Source organism: Triturus cristatus, chromosome 7 (assembly GCF_964204655.1).
Source record: "Triturus cristatus chromosome 7, aTriCri1.1, whole genome shotgun sequence".
Lineage (NCBI taxonomy): Eukaryota > Metazoa > Chordata > Amphibia > Caudata > Salamandridae > Triturus > Triturus cristatus.
In genome coordinates this window covers 1,293,113,966-1,293,140,734 of record NC_140590.1, presented here as the reverse complement: position 1 = coordinate 1,293,140,734, position 26,769 = coordinate 1,293,113,966, and the positions used below count along the sequence as shown (strand labels likewise).

General features: G+C 45.2%; 1 protein-coding gene across 4 annotated transcripts in view; it reads left to right on the top strand.

The window, feature by feature from the left end:
- The first annotated feature begins 2,217 nt into the window (after window positions 1-2,217).
- The window catches only part of LOC146811923 (sulfotransferase 1C2-like), a 393,580-nt gene continuing 369,028 nt past the window's right edge, over window positions 2,218-26,769 (top strand). For 3 of the 4 annotated variants that reach the window (XM_085618888.1, XM_085618887.1, XM_085618885.1), the window contains exon 1: window positions 2,256-2,389. The gene's annotated coding sequence lies outside the window, so the exon portion shown is untranslated. Of the gene's footprint in view, window positions 2,390-26,769 lie in introns of all 4 variants that reach the window. The other variant, XM_085618884.1, reaches the window with a different exon arrangement.

Sequence of the window (26,769 nt, the reverse complement as noted above, 5' to 3'; positions counted from 1 at the left end):
GTGGGCCCTGTCTTCACAAGGGTCTCACGTTGGTGTAATATTCACAAGGAAAACTGATTTTCCACAAGACTGCGCTGCTTGTCTCAGAAGTACCAGCGCGTTCACTCTCTGATAGACAATAAGAGAGGGTGTTTTGAAAAGTTATGAGTTATGACTGCAGGGCTCAGTACATTTTGTGTGAAAACCCAGACAGACCGGCCCATCGACACAAAAACGGAAACACATTTTTTAAAAATCATTCTCACTTTCTGGCAGTTATTTGTGTGGGGTGCAATTATGTTTCCCTCTGAAGTAAAAAATGTGGCGTGAGTGCATTCTACAGAAACATTAATCATCACCTTTGCTTAACGCCCTCACACACTGTTTTTGCTTAACTGAGCTTTTTTTTATTAGCTCCTAATACGAGGTCTATAGGGTTGCAACATCTAAGAGGGATGCCTGCAAGACAGCTCTTCTAATATTTCACTGATATGGTTCAAATGTTTATTTGAGTGCACCAAGAAACAAATGGAGTCTATTACAGGTGTTGGTGAAGTAAAGTGGAGCTGCATTGTTCTTTTAATGGAGGAATGTGTTTTCGCTTATTGATTTCTGATGCAGACCTCTACACTATGTACTCATCACCTCAGAACTCCACCATCCTCTTCTCTTAAAGGAACCATGTAGTGTAGAGAACAAACTGTTCTCTTTGCCCAGTCCTGCATTTCTAACAATGGCCAGAAACATGGGCTTTCGAGAATATTTGATGACGTTGGCTGGGGTTTTGAGATCTATTGAGACATCCTTCACAGATGGCCCGTTTAAGACTTACAAAGTGTTCTGCATCAAGGGATCACTGTATCAGTTCAGATGGCGCAGTATGCTGTATACATAGCCTTTCCTCTCTGTGTGTAAAGATCTCTGCACAATTTCATTGTCTATGACTATAGCCCCTCTTACATATGTCTGAATTTGTGGTGAATCTGGGTTAGTGACATAGTGATATGGGAAAAATCATTATAATTGACAATATTTGTAAACGGCACTGTATGAGCCTGCATTGATAGCCTACAGATCTTTGCCCCAATCTTGCTAGCTCGTACCCACCAAATATCTTCCCTAAAGGAAGATTAAGAGAATAAGAGGGAGATATGATGGGAAATATGTGAACTATAGTAATGGAAGAGACATGGGATGGTATGATAAAGGTATGAATGGTATATCTATTTTATTAATGTTGCACTAATTATAGAATTTATACCTTTAGTGATGTGCTTGCTTCCTGTGACATCACCAGGTTCAAAAGTCACATGGCATCAGTGTTGGGAAGACGTTAAAGGCCATATGATGTTACTTCCTGTGATGTCACTGGGGTCAAAGGGCATGTGATGTCACTTTCGCTACCCCATGCATTTTGGTGAATCAACATCCATGGCACTAGGTAAAATCTGTATATTACTGAAATCTATAATTTAGATTTCAGTAATATACAGATGTATCTTTAACCTAAATTTATATGTGCATTTAGTAGCAGCCTATATTATACTGTGTGCAATGCTCATTTAAAATAATAACTTAAACATTCACAGTGATTTTAGGGATCTCCTAGCACAAACAAATGCACAAGTCACTTTTCCCTACTACACCAAACAGGATTAAATTATGTAGACCTCTGGTTGCACACTTATACATCTGTAGTAAATGCATTAACCAATAGAGGTTTCATAGTAGTTTAACTTTTATTTCTTTTTCAGTTAAGATGCGCATTATTTTATGTGTAGTTACCTGGCGGTGAGAGTTTAACAAAATAGTCAGCGGCGGCCGGCACAGGTAAACGGGGTGCGGCGGGGCGGGAGCAGGGGAACATAAGGTGCCAGCTGAATGTAGCATACCTTAGGCAATCACATAAGGACCATAGTGAATATATAGTACAATGTAGAAAGTAGTAAATAAGTGTATTGATAAAGTCGTGGGGTAGGGCCTCTCCTTCAACGTGTCTGTAAAACTGACCTTTCGTCCCGAGTTTTTGTCCTGGATTTTGACCCTTTGTCCTGAAAGTCATGTCCAGAATTTGCATCCATGTCGGCTGTGGAAAGGGTACACAACTGATGGAGGCACAGCGAGTAACAATGAGACCCCACCCCCGGAGTTCAAGGAGCACTCAAGTTCCTCACAAAGCCTCTCGTGAACCAGCGCAGAATATACACTTTGTACGAAGCTTCTCAAATTGCTTAACAAGGGAGGAGGCTGGGCAGGAGGAAAGGGCGGACGGAAAAGGCGGAAGAGACCCGACAGGAATTAGAATAGTTTGGGAAGGAGCTGCGTGAAGGGGGTTGGGGCTAAAGGCTGGAGAGTTTCTAATCCATTTTAATTACATCCAGCGGAGCCAGAAGTATGCGTGCGGTGTAAGGTAAGGAAAACTGAGTGGTGGGGGGAGGGCATCGGACTAGGAGGGCACAATGAAAAGAGCGAGACGGGGAAAGACGACGGAGGGGACCGGGTGCGAGCGAGGTGAAATACGGACCAGGAGATCTGGGGGCATATTATCAAGAAACAGAGTTAAAATTATCGCCGCTTTAGCGGCAGAAAACTGCCGCTAAAGCGGCGATAATGGGCTTGATAATATGCCCTGGAGAATTCCAGTAGAAGCCCATGTTTTAGTGACAATATGGGCTTCTATGGGAATTCTCTGCGGCATATTATCAAGCCCATTATCGCCGCTTTAGCGGCAGTTTTCTGCCGCTAAAGCGGCGATAATTTTAACTCCATGCTTGATAATATGCCCCATAGAGAGAGGAATTTTCATCGACAAAACAGACGTGACGGACACAGGGAAGGCGATGAAGGGAGACAGTGGGAAATGGCCAGAGGGAGAAAGAAACAGGTAACTGAGCCAAAAAGGATCTGAGATGGAGATACGTTTCAGCGTCTCTTGACAAAGAAAGGTGTGCACGCAGGTTCGAGTGCACCGAAAAGATCGAGAAAAGGGAGACAAATGAGAAAGACGGGGAGACCATGAGGGACTGAAAAAGTAAGATACCCCCACCCGCTTCCAGCAAGATACATTGAAAGTAAAAAGTAAGTCAGATAAAGTGACAGCAAAAGAAAGCGAAAGACGAGAGAAAAAAAGAGAAAATTAAGCGATAGGAGCAGAAACCACAGTAAAGATGGAGAGAGGATAAGATAGAAGAAAGAGATGGGTCTCAGAAGGTAATACATGAACAGCGGAATAAGTGGAGAGAAAAACATGGTGAATTATGAGATGTGGAGAAGGGACTGCGATGGAGAGGCGTTGGGAGGAAAGAATCGATGTAGTGCCTTGGAAAGGAGGTACAGGGGAGATGGCAGTGTACAGTGGGGCAGAAGATAGATAGATAGATAGATAGATAGATAACAGTGGGGCATATCAACAACAACCGGCGATAATTATCGCTGAGCGCACTTAGCGCTCGGATAATTATCGCCGGCTAGCGCCGATTTTTATCGCTGAGATAGCGTGCTATTAGCAACGCTTATCTCATCAGCGATAAAAATCCTAGCGCTAACTGGTTAACGTGAGATTATCGCTGGAAACCCAGCGATAATCTCACGTTAGCTAGTTGATAGGGACTCACAAATTTAGCCATGATATCCGCCTTCCATAGGATATCATGGCTAAGTCAGTCCTGAAGCAGGCGTAAGGAAAGTAGCGATAACAGGGGTTATCGCTACTTTTCCTGATGCTATGCTTCATAGCGTTAGGCTTGCTGATAGGAGAAATGTCGCTTAGCGACATTTCTCCTGTCATGCCAGGTCAGGAACGCCCACTTTGCATCTCATTAGAGATGCAAAGCTGGGCGTTAGGAATCCTGGCGCTAAAGCCAGGTTTCATGCGTTAGCGTGACCTTGCTCATTAGGCGATAAAATTATCGCTGCTTTTCGGCCGAAAACAACTCCATAGTTAAAAACATAGTATTATCAAAATTCTTCACAATATACATCAGCATATCAAACAAAAATACCAATCAATAGTGTTGTTCCAATTCACCATTCAGTATAATTATTCTCTTGTTGTGTCTAACAGAACATCCTATGATGTATACAGACTTGTTAAAAAAAGGCCAAAAAGCAACGTGTTTTGGTGGTATCGGCAGGGCCAACCACCTTCTTGAGGCTTTAAGTTTAAAAACAGTGTGTCCCAATACTTTTAATCTGCATATTGTTTTCTAAAAAATAAAAATTCTTAGATTTTCATAACTATACAAAAGTTGATAAAGATTAATTTTGTATGTTTTTAATTATATATATTTTTCTCTACAGATTAATTTTTTTTAAATAAATCTGAATACATTATAGGATGTTCTGTTAGACACAACAAGCGAATAATAATCATGAATGGTGAATTGATCATCAATGTGTAATTTGGAACTACACTATTGATTGGTATTTTTGTTTGATATGCTGACGTATATTGTGAAGAATTTTGATAATACTATGTTTTTAACTATGGAGTTGATGAACTCTTTTTAAACTCATTTTTAATAATTGTGCTGACTCAATTAATAAACATTCCTATATTGGACGTATTGGCTTCTGCTATACTCCCCAGGTGATTGATGGTTGAATGTGGTGAGTGAAGAGTTTGATATGCTTTTGTGGGTTCCCAAAGGGAATTTATTTTAGACTTAAAGTCATTTTGGTGTCCTGTCTCTTTGGTGAGTAGGACCCCTCTCTTTCTTCTTTTAAGAGTGTTGTAAATTACACAGACACAAATTGTGAAGTGAGAGTTGCATATTATTCGAGCTATAAACACTAACAACGTGCTCCAACACCTTTCGCTCTGCGATTACACTGTCGCGGCTCAGGAGGAAGAGCGGAAGTGGGGGCTAGTTCCTGCCCTCTCCGTGATTTGAGTGTGCAGTGTGGCATTTCATAATGTCATTGCTATCTTAGGCCTAATAAAAAACACACCAGCTGTAGCAGGGCCCTGGCTTCACTTCCTGGTGCAGGGCGGTCTGTGCTTTATGGCAGGCATGGAAGAAGGGAGGGATGGTCTCGGCAGCAGCTCCGGCCTCGTACAGTTCCCCTGCTATTACTAGTGAGTGAGAGGCGCTGAGGAGGTGGTATTGGGGTTGGTGGTGGCATTGGTGGTATTGGTGGAGGTGGCGGTATTGGTGGTAGCGGTATTGGTGGTGGTGGTATTTGTATTGGTGGTGGTGCCACTGGTATTGGTGGTGGTGGTGGTGGTACTGGTATTGGTGGTACTGGTGGTGGTGGCATTGGTGGTGGTGGTACTGGTATTGGTGGTGATACTGGTATTGGTGGTGGTATTGGTGGAGGTATTCTGATGGTGGTATTGGTGGTGGTATTGGTGGTGGTATTGGTGGAGGGGTATTGGTGGGGGTATTGGTGGTTGTGGTGGCATGGGTGGTGGTGGTGGTGGTATTGGTGGTGGTGGTATAGGTGGTGGTGGTGACCTTGATGGTATTGGTGGTGGTGGTATTGGTGTAATTGGTGGTGGTGGTGGTATTGGATTGGTGGTGGTGGTATTCAGGGGTGGGGGAATCATATCGCCCAACGCCCGAACCATGTTGATTTTTATGACGGGCAAGAAGATTTACTGTCTATTGTGTCCGACGGACAAGTAGACTATAAATCACTAATAATAAACTATCTGTGAGCACTTTGGGGCTCACAGCTAATCAAAAATGTTAGCAGAAAGCCAGAGAACCTTTGGAGGTGTCTGCCTGGCTATACGCCCATGACTGGGCTCTAGCGAGTGACTGGCTGTGTGAGTTAAATGTCAGAGTCTATGTTACTGGTGGGCGTGGCAGGCCCGGCAGCTCAAATGCTGATTATCGGCACTTCAGATGTTTTCCACTCTGCAGATCAAATGACGACCAGAAGGAGCCACTCTCTACAATCCCGCCGAAGTCGTCACGTAAAACCCGGGATCGGGTGGAGGAGGGTCTCTGCTGTCTGATACACGTGAGGAGAACATGAGGGCATCGGCCAGGGCTGGGGGAGACTGAAACTCGGCATAAGGAAAATGGAGATGTGGCCTGCAATGGCAGAGCGGGGGGCGGCGCCCCCGCCTCTGCTCTCACATGAGAAATCATTGCCAACACCCCTCCCCTCCCTTTTCAGCGTGGCCGAAGGGCGAGAAAGGCAGAGACCGCCACGGGCGACAAGATGCTAAGAATCTGAGGAAACTGAGTAGCATTGATCTGACTGGCTTGAACTGAGGCTCTGGACTGCAGCCTTCCGTTGAGGATTTCTTTACTGTGACTGGTGGCCAGAACTAACTACTGACTACCGCTGGTGTTGAGAGCGCCCCTCTCCCTAATGACTTTTGCAACCGGCAAGGTGGTCAATCTACGGGTCAGCCCGGAGTGATGGTTACACTGGGAACATCCAGGGAATGCACACTAGAGGAGCAGCAAGCAGAACACAAATCATCACTAAAGCGGGTACGCTGCAAAGTGAGTCGCCCTGTCTTCCCTCCTCTACATGCAAGTCTCAGGTCAGTGTGTATTCTGTTGTGACGGCCCCTCATGTTCAGACTACCACTTCTAATCCTGACTCAATAACATTGCATATTGCAGCGCCGCCTGCACTAAGCCCCTCGTCGGCTCAGCTCCGCCCCTTAATTATAACCACTTTAGCTAGGTTTGACTCTAGTCTCTGGCTCCGAGGGAGGGGTAAACCTCATAAATAGATGCAGTCCCTGGCTTGGCTAGTCACTCTTACTGTTCCCTCTACGTATATCGCTCAACTCGACAGTGGCTCAGACAGGAATTATAGTCCTGGCTCACGAAAAATGAACTGTACGGATGCCACAGGTGAGCTTAAGGTACCTGTTGATTCTCTTGGTTGTGGGGACAGGTTATTTTCGTTATCTGATGTTTCAGAGGCTTCTGGGCCTGAAGATGAAGTGGCAGTTACAATCTCTGCAGTCTCAGAGAATAGCAGCAGTAACTCCCCTGAGGATGAGAGCACCACGGTTAAACGGTTAATCCATTGGAAGGGGGTTAAACATTTTAAATCAACTACTGGGCCAAGCAGGAAGCCAGCGGCTTCTGCGCTTGGGTGGGAGTATTCGGCTAGCAACAAGTCTATCATGAGCCACCCCAGGACACATGAATTGATTTCAAAATAGCGCATGCTGATTAATCAACTATAATTAAAGCTGCTAAAAGTGGCAAAAGTGTGCATTGTATTACATTAGTCATGTGCTAGGATATGCAACTTACAGTGAATGTACGCAAAATATGCAGAGAGATATTTCGCATTTCAATGGCAGTTTGCATTTTTGGTACTTTCTCCCAGAATACTCAAGTTCAGAGTGTGTCTGTTACACTGTGAGTATTGACTGTGTCTTGATTTTTAGGTTATTTGCCTTAAATATATGTAGGTTATTGGGTCTTATTGTCTGAGGCCCCCTTTTGTTGCGTTTCCTGTTTATTCTGATTTCCTCAGCCTCCCAGGGTGTTGGCCTACTGCCGTCAGGGGTGAAAGATGCTTCTATAAGCCAGAATGTTGGGGGTTAAACCAAATTGCTGTTTCTGCCCAGAATAAACCAACCCCTGCCTACTTGCTAAGAAAAGTGAACCCATAATTTTACAGATGCCTCCCGTTTGTCTTGTATCTTTCAGTTGTTAGTGGCTATAGTCCCTTCTCGTCACATTCATCTTTCCTTCTGCCGCTCACTCCCTGCTTAGCGCCTCAACTCCTGTTCTACAAGCCTGACCACCTCTCTTCCCAGCATCCTCTTTGCACACTTCCTTGCATTCTTGTACACTACTTCATTACTGTAGCCCCCCCCCATCTCCATTTCGGGTCCCACATATTTCCATTCTGTGAACTCACTGCAACCACCATCTGTCTCTTTCCTCCTGGCTAGTAAGTCTGTCACCAGTGTCTTTTTATGGTACATGCTCACGAGCCACAGCATTACTCTCCCCTAGGGGCATAGAACATGTAGTGAGTTGGAGGCAAATGGGCCAAGAATGAAACCTATATTCTGTGTAGTGGACGAATAGGGCATGGAACCTGTGGCCTGTAATGATAATGAGAGAGAGGAGGGATAACACTATTCGGTCTGTATTGAGAGAAATGGCTAACATGAAGCTTATAGTGTGAAGGAACAGCAGCAAAGGGTGATGGGATGGATCCTGTGATGAGTCAGTGGAAGGCTTATGGACTAATTGAGAGGAAAGGGGATGTGTTTAGCCTTCATGGTGAGATGAATGTGGAAGCTTATAGGTTGCTTTAAAGGAACTTGCGTGGTTTCTTACTACTGATAGGCAGAAGCAGAGGGCAACTTTACTTAGGAGGGTGTAACCGATTAGTAAAAGCAGCAGCTAAATTATTTAGGTAGTAAAAGGGACAAGGGGATTTTATCACAGGACAAGAAGATTTGTGTAGCACTTTGTCCCTTGAACAAGTAATTTAAAAAAAAAATGACACACCCCTGTGGTATTGGTGGTGGTATTTGTAGTGGTGGTGGTACTGGTATTGGTGGTGGGTATTGGTAGTGGTGGTATTATTGGTGGTGGTGGTGGTATTGACATTGAGGGTGGTAGTGGTGGTGGTGGTAGTGGTGGTGTTATTGGTGGTGTTGGTATTGGCGGTGGTAGTAGTGGTATTGGTGGTGGTGGTAGTGGTGGTGTTATTGGGGGTGGTGGAGTTTGTGGTATTGATGGTGGTGGTATTGGTGGTGGTGGTGGTATAGGTGGTGGTATTGGTGGTGGTACTGGTGGTGATAGTGGTATTGGTGGTGGTGTTGATGGTGGTGGTATTGGTGGTGGTGGTATTGGCTGTATTGGTATTGGTGGTGGTATTGGTGGTGGTGGTGGTATTGTGGTATTGGTGTTGGTGGTGGTGGTATTGGTGGTTGTGATAGCGGTGTTGGTGGTGATTGTAGTGGTAATGGTGATATTGGTGGTGGTGGTATTGGCAGTGGTGGTGGTATTGGTGGTGGTATTGGCAGTGGTATTTGTAGTGGTGGTATTGGTGGAGGTGGTGGTTTTATTGGTGGTGGTGGTGGTGTTAATAAAACAAGCTTTTGAAAACAACCCGTCAGGTGGCTTTAGTACAGATGACATGTAACACAGATGTGCTGTTGTCAGCTTCAGCCCATTAGCACAGGATTATGTGCTAGCTGAAATGAACATGTCTTTCGGTAATCATTTCTAAATCCATTTTACTTGGGGGGTGAGGGGGTTGAAACAGACACAAGATAATGCCGGGCTAAAGTGATTGAAAGCAGGCGTCCGTGCTACGGGGGCGGCCGTGTTGCTTAAAAAAACGCAAAAAGAACAATTGATAGACAGAATGTAGAACAATGTCATACATTCACCCCAGTACAGCGATCTGGGCCTAAATCGATAGTTTTTTTGCTCATCATGCCATTCCAGTTTGGACCCAGCTATATGCAAATCAGTCTTGACCCTGCGTCCAATGGAAACAGTCCAGCACGAACGGCCAGGCCAGGTCTTCCCTGAACTGGAAACAAGCATCCTAGGACCGGTTTTGAGCTTTCAGCTCTCATCAGCCAGGATAGCTTCACTCCAGTGGCATGGAGAGCACGGGACCCACGTCTGATCATACCTGTCCCACTCGGGGTGACAAATGCAAAAAGAACAATTGATGGACAGAATGTAGAAAAATGTCATACATTCACCCCAGTACAGAGATCTGGGCCTAAATCCATCGTTTTTTTACTCAGCATGCCATTCCAGTTTGGACCCAGCCATATGCACATCAGTCTTGACCCTGCGCCCAATGAGAACAGTCCAGCCCGAACTGTCCTCCCTGAACTGGAAACAAGCATCCTAGGACCGGTTTCGGGCTTTCAGACCTCATCAGCCAGGATAGCTTGAGTCCAGTGGCATGGAGAGCACGGGACCCACGTCTGGGCATACCCGTCCCACCCGGGGTGACAAATGCAAAACGAACATCAGCCAGTCCTTTGCTCACTGTGCCACTGGATTCAAGCTATTCTGGTTGATGAAGGGTAATACCCAGAAACCGGTCCCAGGATGCTTGTTTACCTTCCAGGGAGGACCTGGCTTGGCAGTTCGGTCTGGACTGTTCCCATGAGGCACAGGGTCAAGACTGATTTGCATATGGCTGGGTCTAAACTGGGGTGGCATGGTAAGCAAAAGAATGATGGATTTAACCCAGATCTCATGAATGTATGATTTATTCAGTATTCCGTCCCTCACTTTTTTGTGTAGCGCTTTAAAAAAACAGCGGTTTCAGCTGAAGCAGCGCATGTCCGAACTGCAGCAAGAGAAACTCAATGAAGTAAATAGTGCTTACAGACTAAATATCAGATCCCGTGTGACAACCTAAGTAAAAGGGCCAGTCGGCATGGGAGGGTACAAATGAAGACAAGGCTGTACTAAGGAGGGACTAACAAACTTAGTAACAAATTCAAAGGCAGCATTTACGAAGACAATGACATAAGCCAATAAAAAATATGGGAGGAGAGTTAGGGCGGCTTCTCTCCCATACTCTAGTACATAGTCTCGCAGAGCAAGCAGCACATGCGAGCTGCCGCTAGACTCGACCTAAAAAGGGTAACAACCTGGCTCTGTACCATCTCTGTATCTATGCACCTGATAAGTATGATCATATTGGTATATGTGTGCTCTAATGATAAAATTAACATGATATGTCAATGGTCACTGTTCCAGTACGAGATATATCTTTTTATAAAATCTAGGTGTTTACAACATCAGCATGTAAATAAAGAGGAACACAAAATAGGAAGGTTATTGCACATGCTGGACCTGCGATACGACCCTAAAAGTTTTTTACAGCCTCCCCCATTGTAAGGAGCTGTAGATCAAAGCCCATGGGGCTTATGAACAATTTGTACATTATCCCATGGGAAAAGAAATGTGAGTTTTCTGCTGTGCTCCGAAACCTTTGGCTGTAAACGCCCCTCTTATAATTTTGTCTGTAGTCCCCAGTCAATGGAACAAAGAAACTAGATAGAATGTGGTAAGAGTGTTCTGCTGTTTCTGCCCCTTGTTCTACTTTCTCAGCTGCTCGGGTTGCAATGTGGGTGGGACAACTCACTGAGCTTGAGCTAAGGCTGCTAAAAATATGCCAAGCACCGGTCCATGATTAATGTTCTGGTGTCCAGTTAACAGGGTCATAAGGGTTTTGTTGGTTGGAGATGTCAGGACCAGGTTCAGTTTAAAGGGAGACCAGTTATAGCTGTAACCAACCTCAAAAACCACAGTTCACTCAGTGGGATTACTGGTGGTCTACACAGGCTGCCAGTCACAGCAATCACTGGTCTGTATCTCCAAAACAGCAGGTCCACATCAAAAGTTTATGATAACTGCAGCTCACACGGCCCCCTGATAGAATCACTTAATAAACCCTTTCCCTTCAGCAACGGGGAACTGGGATTTAAGGGTAGGGTCCGATTATGAATTTGAATGACTATATCTCCAGAGCTGTGGGTCATCATACTGAAACGTTTCTGGAATCAGAGCGACCAACCATAGTCAATGGGAAAAACCTGTGACACGTTGGTGCTGCTGGTTGCAGGTGGTGGGCTCTGGCATTCCTTGTTACGGACTGGAGCTTATCTTTCATCATGAGACTTTGACCCAGCGAAAGAGAGAGGGCAGAAAAGGGAAAAAGCATGCCAAAAGAGAGGAAAACAGTGACAACGGGATAAGGTAAACGAGTAAAGAACCTCAAGAGAGAAAGAAAGAAATAAAACATTTAGTGTAATAAAAGAAAGCGGCATGAGGTGGCATGAAGTCTAGGCAGCCTTGGTAATTGGCGACACCTGCATTTTGCAGCAGGCTCTGAAGAAAAGCTTTGGTCTCCTACACTTATTTTGTTGCAATTAAATTATGTATATGGGCAGTGCAGAGCAGATAGTACATAAGTATAGCGCTGGTGCAGTCTTGTAATGCCTCCTGTATGTCCTTGGCACTTCTGAATTTCAGATGTCTTTCTGTTTGACCACCACTGGTAGGCATGCATGGACCTAGTGGCACCTATGTGACTTAGGTGAGATGTCTTTCATATAGGTTTTCAGCCAGTAAGGGCTTCCTCTTATGTTACACTCCTTGCTGAGTAGTCCTGGAGTCCTTCTCCAAGGCCCGCTGCAACAGCAGGGGAGTTGCAGTGCTAGGACTGGTCCCTGCTTTGGGGAAATCTAGTTACTCAGGAGATCCTTTTTAAATACTTCTTCGAGATGGGCGGCTGAGCTTTAGGTTCAAAGTGAATACAATGAAATGGCTTTGGAAAATTAGGTATTCAGGGTTGTGGAATTTAATAAAATATCTACTTGTCCATGGGGCAGGTTGCTTCATGAATTTACTTGTCCTGTAAAAAAAAATCCACTTGTCCCATTTGTGCAATGTAATGCAGTGACAAATTATGGCAGTAATCTCACTATATAAGAGCTCTGAAATAGCCTCTCTGAATATGCCAGGGCTCATACCATAGTAGGATTTGAATACTAGCAATTCTCTTATGTTCGCACATTTCTGCAGAACTACATACTGGGGCTGAAGGTAATAGTAAGCGACATTTCCAGGGTTGGAATGCCCTTTTGAGTCCGTGCAAATTTTCTAACTTGCATGTTTTAAGGGTTTTCACCAACTCTTCGCTAAACTTAGAGTACCATACTGAGAGAGGTTGGAAATGTACTCCTGGCAATGGAAGACATAAAACGTATTCCAGGGTTGGGGAGGGGGGGGGGGGGGAGTGGATGGAAGGAATGCCAAATTGCAAACACTGAAAATTTTCCATGAGCAAATTTACACCTGCATATTTGCTAATGCTAAAATCCAGTTCACAAATATTTTCTAGGAGAACTATTTCTTGACCTACTTCTGTAAAGTATTGTGAACTCACGAAAGCCATATATCTGCACTTAATGCAAGGACATGGGTGCACATTTGAGGCTTTATTTAATAATTGGGCCCCTAATTAGGTCTGGTGTTAATTATGACCTTTTTGTGTTAATTAAAATTCTCTCTCTCTCTCCTTCACTGTGACAGCATTCTATTCTTTCACAAGAAGCATATAGACACAATGTTGTTTTGTTCAGTACCAGAAACTACTGTGGCAAAGTGTGCTTTTTAAGACCAAAACTATTTTTGCTTTTGCCAATGTTTGTAATAAAGGTGAGGGCCCGGCAGCTTCTACACCAATAAGGTTGTACAAAAACCATGCCAAAACAAGTCACGCATGTACAAAACCAAAAGGCTGACCAACAATTTCAGACCCATAATCTTATCAAAACTGGTTACAGTGATGCTGCAAAGAAATGTTACCTACACTTTTACAGTAGTTTAGCTAAATGTTTTTGCATTTTCTTGGGAACATTTTATTTTGAAAGCAAAGAATCAAACTTGCTTTCAAGCCTCTGCAAATATTTGCATCTAATCAGAGAGCATTCTGGGAGCATTATACATAGCCTCGTTTTGCTAAACATTGATAACATGCGTACACATTTTTATACTGGAACCACTGTCAGTAGTGCAGTCTGAGCTTACAACATTTAATTGGAGCGATCACCCTAATAATGAAGGCTTTGCATATATAAACCCCAAATACAAGTTTGAACAGCATTGACACATGGACACCAATATTACCTTAAGTACAGGCAATGCCTTTCCCTGATCCATGATGTGGTCCTGTAAACTGGCAGCCAAAGGGTTTGTGCTGTAGGGGGCTGGGCCTACTTGTCCCAAGGACAAAATACATAGGAAAACTTGTTGTCCCTGACCGCAAACAATATGTCCCGGGCGTCGGGCTATAGGAATTCCTCATCCCTGGGTATTGCCCAGTTCTGTGGGCACTGACAGGAAACAAGGGCCAAATGAAAGGTATAACACTTTCAAAATGATAATCCTGGTCACTTAGTGCTCCGCCTATCTTTCTTGACAGTTCCTCAAAGGATGGGAGGAAGCAGACACCAAATGGTGAATTGGGTGTATGATTCAATAGACAAGACAGACTCCCTAAAAGAAGTCTAGTTTCAGAAAGTAATTAGCTCAGCACAAAGAGGGGAGACAATGGGTGCCATGGAATGTGGATGGGACCCCACACAATGCAAACAGACATTGAGCAATGGCAGGCTACCCACAGACACATCTGGAAGCATTTCCACCTGCATAGGCAGTCAAACCATTTTAGGCAAGTTTTTTAGGTCTCGCCTAGCGACACAGCACATGCGCTGCCCGCCTTGGCGAGACCTATTGTTGTGGGGTTTCCGTCCGAAGGGGGACAGGAGATGTCCACGCGTACAGTTCTCTCCCTATCTCCTGCTCGCTGTGCCTGCACGGACAGGAGACGTGCACGCGTACGGTCGGCCGGCTATGCGTTCTTTCAGTTTAATTTTTTTTTATTTCAGCATGCCATGCAAACTTTAAGTTTCATAATGCTGGCGGCCGCCGAACACACCACTCGTTGAAAGTTTCTGACGCCCCAGACGCGCCCCGTGGTATCTCTAAGAAGAGCAATGGGTCAGAGTTCGGAATAATGTAAAGTTTCTTCTTTCCAGGTTTTGTGCTCTTATCAGTTTTGATCTGTAATCCTATATTTCATTCTTGTAATTAATTTGTATTCTTAGTATAATGCTTTGATGCTTGTTGAAAAGGGGGTTGGCGAGGTGTTACGTTCTTTATTACTTTGTTGCTAGGTTATTGTTGAGGACTGTGTTCGAGCACTGAAATGTAGAGGGAGTGGGAGTGAGAGAACGGCTGAAGGAGGAGCGAACGGACGTTGTGATTGCTCGGCTCCAGGCATTAACCTTGTGTATTTTCATTGAATTCCTGTCATGCGTACACTACACGGGGCTAGGGTGGAGCCGTACTGACTGCCATCTTAACTCTCAAAGCGCGCACCATCTGTAAATCGCCGGTTACTGCTCGATGCTTTTGATTTTCCTATGAGACCAGTAACGGGCGATTGTAAATTAGGACATTTTTAGAGTTTCTTTTTAGAGTTCACATTTTCGGAAAAAACAGGTGTAGTTTGCTTTGGAAACAAATTTCAGCTGAGAATGCTGGCATAAGCGCACTGCAGATTGCCCATGATGAGATTTTTTTTAATAACAGGCAAGCAAAATACACACCTCATGTCCAAGACATAAATTGGACATTCACATCTCTATTTCAACGAACCGATTTTGTTCACCTATTGAGGAATGTTTGCTAAAAACTGGTAAACAGAAAAAAAACTCAGGTTACCGCTTTGTGCTGAAAATATGGAGACATTTTTGGGAGAAATAAAAAAACGCAATTCAGAGACTACCCAATATTTGAAAGAATTTGAATATTAAAAGTCAGTACTTGCAAATAAAACAAGCATTGGTAAAGGTGTTTAAATCAAGCCTTTTGGACCAATGGCATGCGGAGTGGAGGAGAAGCATGTGAGAGAACAAGCATTTGCAATGCAATAGGTCTCGCATTTACGCAAGTTTGAGCTATTGACATTGCAAATAACAATGCCTTTTATTTTTGTTTTCGTTTTTAAAACATAAATAAAAGGCATTTTCATTTACAATGCCAATAGCTTAAACTCGCGTAACTGTGAGACCTATTGCATTGCAAATGCTTGTTTGTGTTCAGGCAGGGCTCTGGCCTTGTTATATATTACACCCTGAAATCAGACAAGCGTGATACTGCCACTGAACCTTTGCTGTGCTACTTCAGGGGCTGCTCCAAGGAACTTGAAGTTGAAACAGCGTGTGCAGTCAGTCACCATTTTGAATGACTTGAAATGTGCTCACAGAGAGGACACTATTCAGAGAGCACGCACTCTTCAAATCTAAGCAAAGTCACACATCACACATTTTTGAGGAAGTGTGATTCTTAGTGAGGGACATTATGCATATTTGTTGAGGGGGTCTGTCGATACTTCTGTGAGGATTACTATGAGTACAGATAAAAAGGCTAGCCCTTAGTTCCTGCCAAGTCCTACTTTTCCCTTGTCTTGGTGAGGTAACAGTAGCCACCTTCCACTATGGATGGGACTAAACTTCGGACCTCATTATCAGTGTCCCACTAATCCTGATGGCAGGCAGGGGGGGGGGTAACAGGAATTCCAAGCCTCAATCAGATTACAAGATCCATGTAACACCCAGGTCCGCTGTTTTTCACCAGGATACACTTCCTGCTGAACACAAGTGAAATGTCCAAGTGAAAATGTGGCAAGCAATGGAGAACGGCATGTGGGCACCGCTGATGAAACATGATTCTCTTCTGTTGTTCCTCCAAAACAAGGAATCGGTATTACCTCATCGTGGCTTCCCTTCATTACTACATTCAGGCAATCCTGCCTCTCCAGACACTCACACCACATGATTTTTCCAGGCAATAAAAATACCCTCCCACTCAAATCCTCCTCTTTTCGTTTTGTCTTGCCAGACTGCACAATACCGCGCCAGCCGTGTGCGGTGCTGCTGCTTTTTTAGGTCTCGTGAGCCAAAGGCTCGAAGAGACATTTTATATGTGAGTTTTTCAAAGTGCTACCCAGTCTTTTGGCTGGCCTAAACCTTGAGTGCACGAGATCACATGCACGTGCACAGCTGCTCCTCTGCTCATTCCATTCCCCCCTCCCTTCTCACCCAGCCCTTTGATGCTCTGCTCGATTACTTTCACTTTCGCAGCTTGGACCCTTGCATTCCCCCCTCCCTTCTCACCCAGCCCTTTGATGCTTTGCTTGCATCTCCCTCCTCCCTGGGCGTGAAGGGAGACAGAGCCATCCTGCTTGATTAATGGCTTTGCATTCCCATGTGTTCCCGTAGTAAACAAGCCCGAGGCGCCAGCCGAGCACAAGGCTCACGGCCAAAGATCACACAATGGGAAGACTGCAGTGCAGAGCTGAGCTCCTCGCCCCCACCTTACTTTGCAGCAGGTACTCTGGCAGCGACTGCAGTTTGGTTTGAAGGGTGCCACGTGCTTACCAGGGCAGCGTTTTATTTTCAGGAAGCAGGCCTTCTCGTGAGAAGGCATTCAGTGTGTTGTTGATTTAAGCCCCTATTGGTCCCAGGCACCGACTTAGATGTGGTTGTTTAATTTCACGCCACGTGATGGGAGTGGGCAACCGTCCACCACGTTCACAAAAGAAAGTATTTTTGACACTGAAATCACTACAGTCAAATCACAGTTTTGGTGCATTTACTAAATAAATACATTTTCTCACGAAATCATCTCGAATTTTGTGTTGTGCAATTGACTCGGGCACAGCACAAGAGTTCCAATTTTCATAGCAGAGAGACTGCTTGCAGAATCACGTAAGAACCCCAAATAATGTCTCACTTGCGTGACCACCTTCAAAGTAGGACCTGCGATGGCACGCTTAAATGTCAGAGAACACGCCAATAAAAGGTGCGGACTTCATATTCCCGCAGTGAACATAGATAAACATGTCCCCTCTCTCGCAAAACCGTGTGTGCTCATTGTGAACTGAATGCACAAGAAGGCTTTTTAAGCTTTTGCAGGGCAGGCCTCGCGATGGGCTGAACCCAGCATGCAATGCGGTCAGATACCTGTCTGACACTGACGCATCTGTATAACACAAAGCACTTTTCCCAGAACACTTGTTCTTTCAAAGGAAGCTGGGTGCTGGGCCACAGCTAAAATGTTGCCTACTGCAGCTAATATGTAATTGTAATAAATGCCCTGTCTGAGGGCAAGGAAGGCAAAGGCCCGACCCACGAGGAGCCACATTTGTTCGATCTACCAATCATTTAAACCCACCATTATATAAGTAGCCATCCCTTCTTCTGCATGTGCCAGCGCTGAGCTGATATTAATTGCATTTAAAGCTGTGCTTATGTTTGTTACTGGATTTTGGAATTGTTTGACATGCTGTTTCTCGAAATCAGCAAAAGCCAAAGTCTAGGTACGCATGACAACTGAGTCATGGAGAGCACAGATGCCTGGTGCTAAACGGGTGCTGGTTTGGACATGTGTGTGCAGCACAGGCATCGAGCCCAGTGGTGTAACAAACATGCTAAGGTCCCTAGTCCAGTCATGCAAAATGGCCTTTCAATCTCTTCATTACATTGTGGCATATGGCCATCATTGGAGTTCACAGGGCCCCTCGGATCCCTGGCCCTGGTGCTTCTGCACCTGTTGCACTGTTTAGCGTCACGCCCCTAAATGAGTTCAGAAAACATGTGCACATCTATGCTGGAATCTATCAGTCAAGGATTGTGAACTGTAGGGCCTGGGCATACAGTGGCCTCTCGCACACTGTACAGTGTGTTAAATGGTGGCACGTCTGTTTCTACATGGCTGCTACATCCAGAATCTTGTCTATGAATTGAGCCTTTGCTCCATCCTGCTATACATAAAGATACACTCAAATGCACAGTCGTGCCCACTTACAACCACCTAGATACGCACACATAAACCTACTTACATTTACAAACATAAAAAAAACATACACATGCCCACACCAGTGGTATACTCATCTGCCAACTAGCTCGATATCTCAGAGTGAAATGCGCTTGTATGCCAATTTTTGACATGAGGACTCATTTCATTTTAAAAAATAGCGCAAAAACCACATTTGCCGCAAACAATAGCGTCTCATGCTCTGACGGTTTGCGTTGTTCCTGCACTTTGCTATAATTTACTGTCAATAACGGCATATTTACACAACAAAGTGTAATGGCTTCATTTTGAGAATTTCACGTCAGAAGCATAATGCAAAATTTCCCAAATTACATGAATTACAGTAGCATAATTTAAATTTCACCCCGGCTGAGACCACACATACATAAACATGCAAACACAAGTCTTAAAACACACATACACTTGCAGCCATCCAGATTTATACATAACATAAATATTTGTTCACACACCTACACACACATTGCACACTTCCATAGCCACTCACAGGACCACACACACAAACAAATTCCACACTCACCAAACTGACCACAACTAGGCCTTTCTGGATGTATAGTATAATATCCCTCACCCCGTGCTTCCAGGGTATTCAACATGAACATTTTAGAAAACACAGCATGAAAGACATTTGAATGGAGATTGTTTGCCTATATGTTGGTGGGTTTCATATCCAACTGGTTTTGATATTGGGTAGTTCGACGATTGAGTTCTAGTCAGAGATTTATGTCTCCTCTTTAGGTCTTTCCTACAAATAGTTTGTTGTCAAGACCTATTGTGAACCATACAGTACTTACAATGGGTTTCGGTTAGCCCATTTCATGCTAATGTTTGACTTTCTTGTCAATATTGTTTGCTTCCTCTTCTTGTATTTGTTACTCCCATGAAGCATAGTTTTTTTTACAATTCTCTTGATTGGATGACTTGTATCCTTCTACTGCTCACATTTAGGGAGCTACTTTTTTTCTTTTTCATTCAGCACTCCATATGAGTGCTTGTGCTGTCTTGCTCTTTGCCTTATGTGCTGCTTCCTCTCCAAATCCCTGCCCCTCTGCACTGTGTTACCACCCACGCCTAGTTTGTCATTTGCTTTCCTCATTGCTCCCCATCCATTTTTAGGTCTCGCTGAGCCCAGCGCATGCGCTGGCTCGGAGAGACATTTTGTAGTCAGGAATTTTCAAGTGCTGCCTGTGGCCTAAAGCTTCAGTGCACGTGAGCGTGCACGCGCGCAGCCGCCAATCACTGCTGCGCGCGCACCACTCACGTGCTTGCCACACAGCGCTCCCGTCCAAGCGATCGTGATCACTTTCGGTTTGATCGCGATCGCTATTACTTTCGTTTTGCATACAGCCATTACTTTCGTCCTCGGTATAACTGTCAAGAGTATCTAAATGCAATGAGAGTTTAATATGGTAAATGACCTCGGACTAAAAACCTAGGCGAGCACGCAGACTATATTATGCAAATGAGAAAGGCATCTCTAACTTGTAGTGGGCACTATATGTTCTCTCCCGTCTTTTTATTCCCCCCACCCCCCTTTTCTCGCATACAATTATGTGTTTTCGGCTCTTTCCGTCTCCCTCTGTTGCTTATTCTGTCACTCACTTTGCTCACCACTCTGTCTCTTACGCTTTGTATCTATCCAGCTCTTTCCATTCTTCTTTCGCTATCTATTTGTACTGATCTGGCCTGCCTTCTTTTTCATCAGCACCTGCCGTTATTTCCATCGCTCTTTATCCACTCTCCCTTGACTAGTCTGTCTCTTTGGCGGTTTTCTTTTAAGATACTCTCTCTCTCCTTCTACCCCCTCTGTCAATCATCTCTTTGAATATGTCTCGACTCAATAATGTTTCTTTATCTGACTCTACTGAAAGCAGTCTCGTGTCTCTGCCTATGCCACACTCCCTGCTCACTCTTCCTTGTCCTGCAGCTGTCTCTCTCCGGTGCTGACACTCTCACACCCTCTGAACGTAAATGAAAGGGGGTCTGCAGGAAAGAGGCATCAAATAAACAGGTCACAGAGTGACGGAGAAAAATGTTTAGGGGGTTTCTTTTTTGACATTTGAACTACTCGGTCTCTATCTAGCCCCCCACCCCCTCTCCTTCGCCCCCTTACCTATATCTCTTAATTTACATCGTTCATTGCATTGGCCCTCCCGCCCGCATCATATCTTATGTGGATAGGGCCCATCCTTGGCTCTACAACCACGTGTCTCTTTCTATTGTCCTGCCCCTTCCTGTCACTTGCTCTGGGCAGCCTGGCATCAGAGGACGGCCGAGAGTTGGCTTCGGGCCTGCCAGGCTCCGAAGTGCCCTGGTGCCCTACATATGCCATGTGGCTTGCCCAAATCTCGTGTGGCTGGTTTTACGTGAGTGTGCAGCTCACATGAAAAAATCTAATTTGCAGCAAAAAATGACTCTGCTGAGACACTTTCTGGTCAGAGCAATATCTAATGGGCAACAATGACATGAAATTGCCAATCACGAAAATCAGCAAATTTCGCGTAAGTTGAAATTTGAGAATTTCGCTAGCGCAAATAGAATATCGCCCAGGCCTAGCACGGGCGAGGTCATTCTGGGAGAGTTGTCACCAGCTGTGTGCCGGTTACACGAGGGCTTTAGGGACGAGGTTGGAGAAAGACATCTGGCGGAGGCTCCCTGCCCCAGCCCGACAGGCCTTTCAGAGGCCGCTTCTCAGTCTCTCTGGCACAGTCCATCAGTACCCGGGCCTTTTTGCAAAGTTTATTTTGAACTGCACCCTTCGGCAGGTCCACATTGGCACATCTTACTTGGCAACATTTTCTTGAGTAAAACTATGAGCTCCTAGCTGTCAGCTAGCTTCATGTGACACCGATGACTTTCAGCGGGTTTTAGTTCTCAGACCGCTGTACTAAGAATGCTGGGACTTGTAGTATTCGCTCTTCCATTTATATGACCAGTGCATTAACCAATTGAGTGATTTTACCCTGGAATCATACACAGATTACCGCAGTGAGTGGCCAAATGTCACCTGTGCGAGTTTTATCTAGCCGTGGTGTTCATCTGACATCACTAAGCATGCTAGGACGTATAGGTCCCAGCATGCTTAGTTTCTATTTATTGAATGAAGAGGATTGGTTGAAAGTTACTTTAGCCAATAGGTGGGGGCGATATTCTAAAACGTCCCACTGGCTAGTGCATCTTCTTTGAAAGTCTCTAAGGAGGAGACCTCTGTTACTTAATTTTGTCTTGGAACAGAAGTCCGGGCTTTACGTCGATGAGACGAAAGGCATATGTCGCTGCTGTCTTGGTATTGTCTGTGGTGGGAGTTAGATCATCGCTTGTGGATGTCCAAGCTTGAAATGTTCTATTTTTGTGCATTGCCCCTTTAAAAAAAAGTACATTTTTATACAGTTCATTTTAAAGCAAAATTGATGCCTGTTCCATTGACTGCTAGAATGCAGCAATTGTCCCGTTGGACTCCTGTGTAACAAATCCTCTCTGTGACTCGTATGCAACGTCATTGAATTCTTCATTACTTATTAAATAATGACACTTTTTTTCTTTACTCAGATCCTCAATATACTTTATAGGAACTCGGAGCAATATATACAGTGTAATTAATAATAGTGCTGGGAAAAGCTGCCTTCTTGTGAGGGTTCAGTGCACCGAAGCATAACTTGGGGCTAGTAGTAATTTGTGATCTAAAATGAAGTTTAAGATGGTAAAGTGCTCTTCCAGTGGAGGAAAACCGAGAGTATGCTCGATTTTACGCAGTGTTTACTTAACCAAAAACACGCAAGTCCAGAGGCGCAAAGTTTTTCTTCAGAGCGCGCTGCTGATGCTGCTGAAGGCTGCAGTTGCAGTACACCAAGCCTGCCTAGTCCAGATTGCACTTCATGGTTTCAATGACTCTTTCTTTGACCCTACGCCTCCTGGCTCTTAATGTCACTTGCAGGTTTTTATCCATTCTTTATATCTTTGATTGCTTCCTATGCTTTGGTTTCCTCTTGATTGTCCCTTTCTTTCTTGCTTTTGGTCAGAGTGCATTGATGAAAGAACACACGCTCGCTAGAAAACCCAGCACAAATTAAGCACTAGATTTTTACAGCACTGTGAATTGAGGATTAAGGATGGGGAAACTGGTGTTTCCAGGATAAGGGCAGATAAGTGGACCTTGAAGTGTAAATAACAGGTCGAACTTTTGTGGATGTTCACAACTATTCCCAGTGGAGCATTCCACATATAAAATTATTCTCAACTAAGGATGTACCAACCTGAAAAGAAATGTAAAACAGGCAAATCTTAGGTTCACACAAAAGGAAAATAAAAAAATGTGACAAACTATAACCGCACACCAAAAGGTAGGAGAGAAACATAAAAGTAGATTTAAAAAATAACTCCATTGGCACACTGAAAACCCCTTTAAATAGAAGGAGAAATCTTGTAAACATCAACACTTATCAGAGGAAAGAGAGTTTTAATGCAACAAAGAGGTACTGGGCAGGCTCTGGCTGTGATATCCTATAAGCAATGAGCAGATATACCATTTTGTCTCCAATAAATTGTCTTTATAGTTGCCACCTACAGCAAGTACCCAATCAAAAATGAGAATATGCCTTTAGAATGCCAGTAGGTCTGGGTTGAAAGTGCTGACACAAGGTGAAAGAGTGTTAGCACTTTAGAGATAGACACTCTACGAAACAAACATTGTCTCCAAAGTCTTTGTAAGATCACGACTGCATTCTTGGTGTAAGACGTCTCAAATTATCCAAAAAAAACCTAATGGGATGGTAAGGACTGTCTCATGCTGTCGAGCGCTGTCAAGGGATACAAAAAAGCATGCACTGTTAAAAGAGGCAACACATCCTGACTTAGGTATGTAATGCAGGTGTGAGGTGAAGAATTCAATATGCAAATAGTGTTATGCACCAAGTGTATTTACTCTTTGTTTGTGATTCTCCCCCGGCCCCCAATGCAATAGGTCTCGCAATATAAAAGTGTGAGCAGTTGGCATTGCTAATAATAATGCAACACTAGCTATTGGCATTGTAAATGATAATTGCATTTATTTATGTGTTTGTTTTATAAAATAGATTTTAAAAAAAGGCATTGTCATGAACAATGCCAATAGCTTAAACTTTTGCAAATGCGAGACCTATTGCATTGCAAATACTTGTCTTCACTGTTTGTGGGATGATGGAGTTATGTGCTGGCGAGGCACTGCGGTGCTGGCCCGATCCGCTGGTTTACTATGATGCACTGCCACTGGGGATACCACCGGGCTGTCCGTGTGGCATGTTCTGAGCATGCCAGTGAGACTGTGTTTTACCAGCATTTGCGATGGCTGCGGCTGTCCTTCCGTATGCTGGCCCTTTTGGGCTTCCTGGTTCCTCTTGGCCTGCGGTGGGGCAGTGATGAGGATTGCTGCCGTATTGAGGTGTGCGGCTGGTCTGAGAACAATTGCCAGAGCCTGCAGATGGTACAGCGAGTGGTTGAGGGAGGAGGTGTCTGCCTGCGGTATGGCAGCGCCAGGGCCTCCACTCTTCACTTTTCTTGTGCCTCTAGGCCGAGGTCTGCTTTGCTTTCCTCCTGGTGACTGTGGGGAGGTGCATGTATAAGACTCCTCGGCTTCTGGTGACATACTGTACTGCTGCTGTGTGTAATGTCTCCAGTGCTACTCCTGTTGGGTGTTGATGGTGCTTATGTGCTGATTACAGAGATACTTCCCTTGAGAAGGGTTGAATGGGTTGGTCGCGAGCCAAGACACCCCTTTGGGGTTCTAAATTCCAATACCCCTATATTGGCACAGGAACGTTTCCTTTTGTTCTCTCTTGTTAAACTCCCTGGGAGGATTCAGTCACCTTGAACTGCTCCTTGAAGTCTGTTCCCCAGGATTTGGAATTCACTGTGCATTAGTTTTCTCTACTTATGCGTTTTGCTCTTCAAACTCGGGCGTATTATGCTGATTTTTTGTTTTCACCAATATAATCCACAGTTTCAAGCATCCACTGGTAATCTTTTCAAGGGTTTCTTGCTGGCTTCAGGGCTTCTGGGAGTGGCGGTCTACTCTGGTGTATGCTGTTGGATCCCCTGGGAGCCCGCATGGTGTTTTGGCATCTGATTGCTGTGTGGCGGACTAGCTGTGGTCAGGGATTCAGCTTTTCTAGCCAGTCGGAGGTCTGCAGTGCCTTAATACGGCTGGGTAGGGTGTCTGGTTGGCTGTGGATGCAGTGTTTCCTCAGCGTCCAGCTGCTCGCCCTGCAAGGCTCTCTGTGTCGGCCAGTGTGGGTGTCCTGGTTGTGGCTGCTTGTCTGGGGGCACAGCCTGCCCAGTTGTTGTTGTTCATGCTTGGTGTTTCTTTTTGCTTGTAGTGCGGCACACGTTCTGCATAACATGGGTTGTGGTCCAAATTTTCTCTGCCCGTGGGGGCCTGCTGGACCCATTTTGCTGCGTTGCATGTCAGTGCCGGTGGTCCTTCTGTTTGTTTACTGCCATGTTGATGGCTTTGTTACACAGGAGGGACTTGGCCTTGGCCTTATGTTATGGCTTACCCATTGCTTGTACCTTTTTGGGCAATGCACGGAGGGGTGTTTCTATGTTTTCTGCGTTCTGATCCTCTGGGGCCCTAGCCAGCTCTGTTTGTCATTGACTGGTTGTTTCACATGGGGGTGGCTGCTATTTGTGGACTGGGAGTCCTTTTTGGCTTCTTCGCTTCCCTTCATTCTTGTATAGTTCATTTTTGGTTCAAGTCCTGCTTTCTCTATGGTTTGAGCCTTGCACACTCACCCCAAGGGTTTTGGTGGTTGTAGGTTTATGTTGGTCTGCGCTGCTCTTTGGGCCCCATTTTTGTTGTTTATGGGCTCCTCTTATGCCCTGCTACTTTAATGTCCATGGAGCTTTAGCTCAATGGTAAGTCTTGTGCCTCTGGTGGCAGGGCGGTCACAGGACATGGAATAAAATCCTGCCAATTCTGTTGAAGTATCCTGAAGTAGTGCAATGTCATCCAGTGCTTTGACTGTTGTCTCTTGGATACATGTTTTGCGTGCTTTGTGGCATTCTGTGGATCATATGGCTTTTGAGTGCTTTCAGCCGGTTTTGGCTCTGCAGCACCTTACCTACTCTGTGGCGTCCTTGCCTTTCTGGTTGCGGCCCATGCTGCATTTTTTATCCATTGTTTTTACTGGAGACCTTGGTGAGGGTTACTATGATCGGTTGTGCTGTGCTATTTAGCTGCTCTATCTTTGGTGCCTTGCTCCCTGTCCTTTCGAATGTGGGCTCCAGGGTCCAGCTGTGCTGCCTGTCCCTGAGGCCTTCCTCACGGGTATTCCCGGGTCTTGACTTCTAGTCTAGGGGCTTCTTTGGGACTGCGTTGGGGTGACGGTGGGCGAATTTCGTTGGTGTTGCCAGGGTCTTCGTGACTGCATGTGTCCTTCTGGTTCCTGTGTACTTTGTGGCCCATGTTCTGGGCGTTTTGTGTTTCTTTTCCGACTCATGGCTGTGTTCGGTCACATCTGTGGTCTGTTGGCAGTGCCTGTTCCAGTGGTGTCTCTCTGGATGGCCGTGTGGGCGCTATGGCTGCCTTGGTGCCCCGTGGTCTGGTGGCACCTTGCTGTCCTCATGTGGGTCTTTTTGATTTGCCTGGTTCCTTTTGCACAGGCTTGGTCTTGCCTTCTGCCTGTGGCAGGGGTGTTTCCGGGGGGATGCTGGGCTGGTTGCTGCTGCCTTCCGGCGGGTGGTTCTTTGTTCCCTCCAGTCCTGGTGTTGCTCATTTCTGGGGTTCTCTGAGTCTGTGGACTGGGGGATGTGCACAGAAAGTGGTTTGGCTGGCCCTCCTTTTCTTTTCCCCTCTGCTATAGGACACTATCATCTTCTTTTGGGTCGGCGTACTGACTGGCTACTCTCGGAGTTTGGCGAGGCTTCTCTGCTTGCCGGTTGTGGCCCACTCTGTCAGGGCTCGGCTTGCTGCATACGGGGGTGTGGGCTAATTTAGCTCCATCTCTGCTTCCTTCTTGGCAGTTGTCTACTCCTGGATCTTTGTGCGGCCCTGACCTTCCTTTGGCTGTGGTGTCGGGGTGACAGAATTGACCCTCCGTCTTATGCTTCTTTGATGTGCTGGTGTTTCTGCAAGCTGGTACTTTTTTGACGGTTGGATGTTGCCACCCTTGGGCTTCTGTGGGCTGCTAACCTGGCTTTTGGAGGTTCTTGGTGCACTCTGTCGGGTTCGGACATTTTATGGGTCATCTGTTCCTGGGTTTGTTAGATGTTCTTCCTTCTCCTGGGATGCTTTCCCTTTTTGGGGTCTTCGTTAGGGTTTGGTGGTGTTTATGGTTCCCCCTTTTCAGCCCCTGTTCTCTGTTGATGTCGGGATGTTCTCCCTCTTGGCGATCTTTTTGTTGGCTGTTTTTTCGGCTCCACGTTT